Source organism: Chiloscyllium plagiosum, chromosome 37 (assembly GCF_004010195.1).
Source record: "Chiloscyllium plagiosum isolate BGI_BamShark_2017 chromosome 37, ASM401019v2, whole genome shotgun sequence".
Taxonomy (NCBI): Eukaryota; Metazoa; Chordata; class Chondrichthyes; order Orectolobiformes; family Hemiscylliidae; genus Chiloscyllium; species Chiloscyllium plagiosum.
In genome coordinates, this window is record NC_057746.1 from 20244708 (window position 1) to 20253359 (window position 8652).

Consider the following 8652-nt stretch of genomic DNA (forward strand, 5'->3'; position numbering starts at 1 on the left):
CTTGCTAATCAGTCTCCCATGGGAAACCTTGTCGGATGCTTACTGAAGTCCATTTTGATCACATCTACTGCTCTGCCCTCATCAATCTTCTTTGTTACTTCTTCAAAAAACTCAATCAAGTTTGTGAGACATGATTTCCCACGCACAAAGCCATGTTGACTATCCCGAATCAATCCTTGCCTTTCCAAATACATGTACATCCTGTCCCTCAGGATTCCCTCCAACAACTTGCCCACCACTGAGGTCAGGCTCACTGGTCTATAGTTCCCTGGCCTGTCCTTACCGCCCTTCTTAAACAGTGGCACCACGTTTGCCAACCTCCAGTCTTCCGGCACCTCACCTGTGACTATTGATGATGCAAATATCTCAGAAAGAAGCCCAGCAATCACTTCTCTAGCTTCCCACAGTTGCTTTTAAATATTGCAACCCTCACTGATCTCTCAGGATCAACACTTTGCAGTTTACTTATGACCAGAAACTGAACTAGACTAGACTAGCCATAAAATACTGTGGCTGCAAGAGCAGGTGAGTATTTAGGAATCTTTCTCAAGTAATTCCACCACCTGCAAGTCACTCCAAACCACTCAGCATCTTGAGTAGGAAAAATATCATCATTCCTTCACTGTCACTGGGTCAAACTGCTGGAACTCTCTCCCTAACAGCATTGTGGGTGTGACTACATGAAATGGACTGCAGCAGTTCAGGAAGGCAGCCCAACACCCATCTTCACAAGGAAAATTAGGAATGGCCTTAAATGCTAGCCCAGCCAGCGAGCCCTACATTCCCTGAATAAATGAAAAAAATTTGCGGTTCAATCCCTCTGCTGTATAGCCAAGCCATCTGTGGTGCCATTGCCTCCTGTCTGGCCACACTCCCCTGAGGAACCATCATTCTCACCAGCATTCAAAATGGAACACCAATTGGCATGCAGGATAGACTCTGGCAGTTCCTGCACTACCAGCTTAGTTGAACAATGAACAATGAAAATTTACAGCCCAGGAACAGGCCCTTCGGCCCTCCAAGCCTGAGCCAATCCAAATCTACTGTCTAAACCTGTTGGTTAATTCCTAAGCTTCTGTATCCCTCTGTTCCCCACCTACTCATGCATCTGTCCAGATGCATCTTAAATGAATCTACCGTGCCTGCCTCTACCACCTCTGCTGGCAACGCGTTCCAAATACCCACCACTCTCTGTGTGAAGTACTTGCTGCATGTATCCCCCTTTAACTTTCCACCTCTCACCTTGAAAGCATGACCTCTCGTTATTGAAACCTTCACCCTGGGAAAAAGCTTGTCTCTATCCATCTTGTCCATACCCTTCATGATTTTGTAAACCTCAATCAGGTTCCCCCCTCAATCTCCTTTTTTCTAATGAAAACAATCCTAACCTACTCAACCTTTCTTCATAGCTAGCACCTTCCAGCCCAGCTATCTTAGGGTGCCTTGTGTTCTCCATTCCCTTGCTTCAAGTACACATCTAACCTTCAGTATGACAACTTCCCTGAAAGTGCTGTTCAAATCGTTCTCTGCCTTGTGGATTCACAACAGTGTCAAGTTCCGATCCTCGTCACCAACACTCATGCAACTGGAGTCACTTATTGCAGATATGTCCTTCTGGAACATGGTGCATCCATGACTTCACATATACCACAGGGCATACACTCCACTTGGTCAAACTGACCTGTACACCAGTAATGTAAAGAAAAACAACTACCACAAGTCATATAGCAGAAAATCTTACCAATACTCACCAATCTGGTATTTTCCCCTCTTGGACACTGCTTCTCTGTTTAGATAACCTTGACTGCTTTGCTTACTCCTCTAGATGATGTTGACTACTTGTCAGAATAACTGTGTGGGGTGACACTGTGGTTAGCACTGCTGTGAGCCCCAGGTTCAATTCCAGCCTCGGGCAACTGTGTGGAGTTTGCACATTCTCCCAGTGTCTGCGTTGGCTTCCTCCCACACTCCAAAGATGTGCAGGCCAGGTGAGTAGGCCATGCTAAATTAGGTGTAAGGTGCATTAGTCAGAGGGAAACGGGTCTGGGTGGGTTACTCTTTGGAGGGTCGGTGTTGGGCTAAAGGGAAACTAATCACCTGTCCTGGCATGCTCCTTGTACTCCGTGCACTGTTAACCAGCCTTTCCTGTCACTTGCATTAATTACTTCACTCCTTGTTTCTGAACGCCCTTTGGAATTGTATCATGCTTCCTCTCAACTTACCTCTCCATCAAGATGCATCACTCCTCTTCATTTTTGTCTGCCACGTGTTTGTGTCTATTTAGTCGTGGTCCTCCTGCTTTTAATCTCATCATTGTTTACCACATTTCTAAGTCTCATACCGTCTGTCCTATATACCCAAGAACTGATACGTATCAGAAATGAGCACTGATCCCTCATGGACACTATTATATACATCCCATCAGCCTGGAAAGTAACTCTTCAGCTCTATCCTCTGCTTCTGAGTCAGTTTTGTAGTTCAGGCTGCCAAAATGTCCCCTTCATCAAACTTGATTAATATCTTATCAGTTGTCTTTGGAAAGACCGTATCAACCACACTACCCCTGTTTGGTATTTTCAGAAAAGTTCCAGGGTAGAAAAGAGACAATTCCTGAAAGTTGTGCCACACAGGAGTAAGAGGCCAAAGAGAGGGTTCGTGAGCTGAGGCGAGTTCAGAAAGTGTGACCAAAATCCTTAACCCCCAGATGGAGTTTAAAGGGAATGTTGAAGTGGCCAGAGTCACAGAACTTGAAGACTTGGTGACCAGTGTGGGGAGGCAGGTCGAACACAAATAGTTGGAGGAATTGGGACAGTCCAGGTCCGCTCTAATTCAGTGAAACTGGAGAAAGTCACGGGAGGAACAAGCAACAAGGTCATGAACAAGGAAGTTTGCTTTTTCTCAAGGGATGTAGAAATCACTGGCAGTGCCAGCATTTGTCATCCATTCCCAATTGTCTTTTAACGTGCTAAGCCATTTCCAAGGGTAGATAAGAATCAACCATGCATTACTATGGATCTGGAGTCAAATGTAGGCAATTGCAGATGAGGATAGCAGATTTTCCTTCCCAATGGGTGTTCGGAAACCAGGCAGGTTTTTAACCACAATTGTTGGCAATTCCACAGGCACCGTTCATGAAACTAGCTTTGTATTTGAGATATATTTGTCAAATTTAAGTTCCATCTATTATCGTTCACCGACATTCCCACAATGTGGAATTTGCAACAGGTTAGTGACTCTGTGACCAGCAACCAGCGTAGGTGAGTGAACACAATTCAGCAGGTAGCAGAGTTTTAGATGAACGGGAGCCGTCCGTGAGAATGAGCAAACCCAGAGGTGATAACAATAACTTGTATTTACATGGCACCTTTATTGAAATATCCCCAGGGACTTCAGAAGGGTATCATGGGACAAAAACTGACACCAAATGAGTATTAGGACAAGTGACCCAAGGGCCTGCTGAAAAATGAGGACTTTCTTTGCGGCTTATGAGAGATTTAGCAAAGGAAATCCACAGCTGAAGGCCTAGGCAACTGGAGAAACAGCCTGAGGCACAGGATATCAAGGATACATGACAGGCCAGGATTGGGGGAATGTGGAGGATCCTCTGCAGAGCACTGTAGGAGATTACAGCGATAGGAGAAGGTGAGGTCTGTGGAGAGATTTGAAAACAAGGTGGAGAAGGGTAGAACTCTGGTATTGACAGACCAAAGCCAATGTGATCAGGGCTGTGGAATGAAGAGAGCTTAATGGGAGCTGCACATGGGTGGCAGAGTTTGCAATGCGTTTATGTTTATGGTTGAAGACAGGAGATCAGCCAGGGAAGAGCCATGGGATAGTCAAGACTAAAGGCAGCAAAGGTAATGGTGAGGTTTTCAGCAGCTGAGCTGATTCAGTGCTGTGTCGGGTACGTTATGGGGGTGAAATTAAGCGGTCTGTGTAATTTTGCTGATATAGGTCTAGTTCAACGAGAGGGGTGAAGAAGCAGTGAGGGAACAAAGTTTGGTAATGGGAACCAAACACCATGTGTTCAGAATTCCTATTATTGAGTTGAAGGAAACTTCTGCTGAACCTATACATCAGAGAAAGTGAAGTGGGTAGGGTGAGGTGGGGGTGAGGGTGGGGGTGAGGTGGGGTGAGGTGGGGTGAGGTGGGGTGAGGTGGGGTGAGGTGGGGTGAGGTGGGGTGAGGTGGGGTGAGGTGGGGTGAGGTGGGGTGAGGTGGGGTGAGGTGGGGTGAGGTGGGGTGAGGTGGGGTGAGGTGGGGTGAGGTGGGGTGAGGTGGGGTGAGGTGGGGTGAGGTGGGGTGAGGTGGGGTGAGGTGGGGTGAGGTGGGGTGAGGTGGGGTGAGGTGGGGTGAGGTGGGGTGAGGTGGGGTGAGGTGGGGTGAGGTGGGGTGAGGTGGGGTGAGGTGGGGTGAGGTGGGGTGAGGTGGGGTGAGGTGGGGTGAGGTGGGGTGAGGTGGGGTGAGGTGGGGTGAGGTGGGGTGAGGTGGGGTGAGGTGGGGTGAGGTGGGGTGAGGTGGGGTGAGGTGGGGTGAGGTGGGGTGAGGTGGGGTGAGGTGGGGTGAGGTGGGGTGAGGTGGGGTGAGGTGGGGTGAGGTGGGGTGAGGTGGGGTGAGGTGGGGTGAGGTGGGGTGAGGTGGGGTGAGGTGGGGTGAGGTGGGGTGAGGTGGGGTGAGGTGGGGTGAGGTGGGGTGAGGTGGGGTGAGGTGGGGTGAGGTGGGGTGAGGTGGGGTGAGGTGGGGTGAGGTGGGGTGAGGTGGGGTGAGGTGGGGTGAGGTGGGGTGAGGTGGGGTGAGGTGGGGTGAGGTGGGGTGAGGTGGGGTGAGGTGGGGTGAGGTGGGGTGAGGTGGGGTGAGGTGGGGTGAGGTGGGGTGAGGTGGGGTGAGGTGGGGTGAGGTGGGGTGAGGTGGGGTGAGGTGGGGTGAGGTGGGGTGAGGTGGGGTGAGGTGGGGTGAGGTGGGGTGAGGTGGGGTGAGGTGGGGTGAGGTGGGGTGAGGTGGGGTGAGGTGGGGTGAGGTGGGGTGAGGTGGGGTGAGGTGGGGTGAGGTGGGGTGAGGTGGGGTGAGGTGGGGTGAGGTGGGGTGAGGTGGGGTGAGGTGGGGTGAGGTGGGGTGAGGTGGGGTGAGGTGGGGTGAGGTGGGGTGAGGTGGGGTGAGGTGGGGTGAGGTGGGGTGAGGTGGGGTGAGGTGGGGTGAGGTGGGGTGAGGTGGGGTGAGGTGGGGTGAGGTGGGGTGAGGTGGGGTGAGGTGGGGTGAGGTGGGGTGAGGTGGGGTGAGGTGGGGTGAGGTGGGGTGAGGTGGGGTGAGGTGGGGTGAGGTGGGGTGAGGTGGGGTGAGGTGGGGTGAGGTGGGGTGAGGTGGGGTGAGGTGGGGTGAGGTGGGGTGAGGTGGGGTGAGGTGGGGTGAGGTGGGGTGAGGTGGGGTGAGGTGGGGTGAGGTGGGGTGGAGAGCTGATGGTGAAGTAGATCACTGCAGGTGATCACTCGACTTTGAGTAGACAGATAAGAATGGAATCAGAATTACGCATGTTGTTCTTCACTGTGTCCGACACCTACGTACACACATACACAAGATGGGGACTGGGGAAAAATAAGCACTGCCGCTGCTGGGTCGTAGTGGGGGGGAAATATAAAAAAGAACAGAAGATAAAACAAAAAAGAAAAATAATAAACAGGAATGTCAGCAGTTCTGTTCACTCTGAGAGCTGCCTCTGAGGGGAAGAAAAAAATGGAACCAGATACCACACAGCAGGACAACAGTGAGGATTGTTAGCATTTGAATATGGAAATGCAAACAGAGCTGGAAACTCCAACTAAGATCTGAGACTAGAACACCAGAAAGGAAAGCTGAGTGAATAGTTAATGCGATCGAGCTGAATACTGAAAGAATGAACTAAGGGTCGGAATGTCAGCAATTCTGTTCACTCTGAGAGCTGCCTCTGAGGGGAAGAAAAAAATGGAACCAATACCACACAGCAGGACAACAGTGAGGATTGTTAGCATTTGAATATGGAAATGCTAACAGAGCTGGAAACTCCAACTAAGATCTGAGACTAGAACACCAGAAAGGAAAGCTGAGTGAATAGTTAATGCGATCGAGCTGAATACTGAAAGAATGAACTAAGGGTCCTCCACCATTTGGCATCCCCTCCCTGGATCACAGATCCCCTGAAGAGTCGCCGTAATTCAGCAGCTAGATGTTATGCACACCGCTGCCATCGTGCACTGGGATAGACTGAAGGTGGTGGGCAGGCTGCCATGCCCTGAGTGTTGTCATCCAGGCAAGCAGAGGGTATTCAATCGCACCCCTGACTTGTGTTTTGTAGGTGGTTTGGACAGACACCAGGGATTGAGGAGAAGAGTTACTCCTGACAGAATTTCCAGCCTCCCCCCTGCTCTTCCAGCCACTGGCAGGGGGTGTGGGTGGGTGGTGGAGAATTCAGCAATGGTCATGCCATTGAACGTCGTGAGGAGATTTTTGGAATGACTCTTGTTGGGAGATGGAGATTGCCCAGCTCACATAGCATGAACAATACTTAACATTTATCTCAATCTTGGATATCGTCCAGGTCTTTCAGCGTGCAGATTGAGGTAGTATCGGAAGTCAGAAATGGTCCTGAACACTGTGCAGTTACCATCCAGCAGGCATATTTGTTTTTTAACCTGTAGAACCCCAAGCATGTGGAAGGAGACCAGTCAGTCCATGCTGAACCTTCAAAGAGCATTCCATCCAGACCCTCACCCCCTCTACCTTGATCCCTGTAACCGAGTTTCCCACAGTTAACCCACCTTAAACTACACATCTTTGGACTGTGGGGGAAACCCGGAGCACCCGGAGGAAACCCACGCAGACACGGGGAGAATGTACAAACTCCACACAGTTGCCCGAGGCTGGGATCGAACCTGGGTCCCTGGCACGGTGAGGCAGCAGTGCTAACCACTGAGCTTATGATGGAGGGGTAGTCATTGAAAAAGCAGCTGAAAATAATCAGCTCAAACATTCCAACATTAGCAATTCCTGCAGTATCTTGGGATGGAGCGGATGGACCAGTCAACCTGACTCTGAACCTAGCGTGACGCCAAACCCCGATTCCCACAGACTCCAGGTTTACAAGGAGCCCACTGCTAAGGGCCGTCACTCTCAGCTCACATGCTGAGTTCAGTCTTTGCTCCAACGTTTGGACCAAAGTTGTAATGAGGTCAGGAGACTAGTGCAACCCTCCATGGAGCACAACCTGAGCGCTGCTGAGTAAGTGCAGCATAACAGCAGCGCGCATGACACCTTCCATTGTTTAGCTGATGGTTGGGGCCAGATGGCATTCGCCGTGATTTCGTTGTGTGTCTGTGTGGACAGGGCATAGCCGGGCATTTCCCAACAGCGCTCGGACAGTGTCGGAGCTGAACCGGAACAATCCGGCTGGGATGCAACCAACTCGGGAGGTCAAGTTTACAACAGGGACAGCCAAACAGGTTGCCTTCACATTACCCGGTGCCTTCAGCCATTTCTTGGTATAGAGTCATAGAGATGTACAGCACGGAAACAGGTCCCTTTTATATCTTTCCCCTCTCACCCTAAACCTATGCCCTCTAGTTTTGGACACAATGACCCCAGGGAAAAGACTTTGCCTATTTACCCTATCCATGTCCTTCATGACTTTATAAACCTCTAGAAGGTCACCCCTCAGCCTCCGACGCTCCAGGGAAAACAGCCCCAAGCCTGTTCAGCCTCTCCCTGTAGCTCAAACCCTCCAACCCTGGCAACGTCCTTGCCCTAAACCTATGCCCTCTAGTTCTGGACACAATGACCCCAGGGAAAAGACTTTGTCTATCTATCCTATCCATGTCCTTCATGATTTTATAAACCTCTATAAGGTCACCCCTCAGCCTCCGACACTCCAGGGAAAACAGCCCCAGCCTGTTCAGTCTCTCCCTGTAGCTCAAACCCTCCAACCCTGGCAACATCCTTGTAAATCTTTTCTGAACCCTTTCAGGTTTCGCAACATCTTTCCGATAGGAAGGAGACCAGAACTGCACGCAGCATTCCAACCGTGGAGTGAATCACACCAGCTGAACAGCTGTATCTGTGATGCTGGGGGCCTCAGGAAGGGGGCATTTAGAATCCCTACAGCATGGAGGCTGGCCATTTGGCCCATAAATTTACACTGACCGTCAGAAAAGCATCCCACTCTGCGAACCCTGCACGTCCCAAGGTATTAAAGTTGCACAATGGACAATTTAGCACAGCCAATCCATCTAACCTGTACATCTGTGGAAGGAAACTGGAGCATCTGGACGGAACCGAGGGGAGAATGTAGTTCGAATACTGAATGGACTCTCAAATTTTTAGCATTCGCCTGTACCTGTGCTTTTAGTTTTGTTTTTGCCGCTGTTTACCTATTATTTACTTATCAACGCTACTTAACTCTGCGATCTGCCTGTCTTGCTCGCAGGACAAAGCTTTTCCCTGCGCCTCGGTCCCTGGATAATAAACTCAACTCAACTCAAGGTGCAAACTCCACACAGACAGTCGCCCGAGGCTGGGATCGAACCCGGGTCCCTGGCGCCGTGAGGCAGCAGTGCTAACGCACTGAGCCACCCCTTGAGGCTGAAGGTGGTCCTACATTGGGGTGAAAGGGAACGGGGCGAGGGGTCC

General features: G+C 50.7%; 1 long non-coding RNA gene across 1 annotated transcript in view; it reads left to right on the forward strand.

Moving 5' to 3' along the window:
• Positions 1-243: 243 nt before the first annotated feature.
• LOC122541350 overlaps positions 244-8652 on the forward strand; it is a 9433-nt gene continuing 1024 nt past the window's right edge. Inside the window, exons 1-2 of the long non-coding RNA XR_006309572.1 lie at positions 244-256; positions 3640-3642. This is a non-coding gene — a long non-coding RNA (uncharacterized LOC122541350). The remainder of the gene's footprint in view (positions 257-3639; positions 3643-8652) is intronic.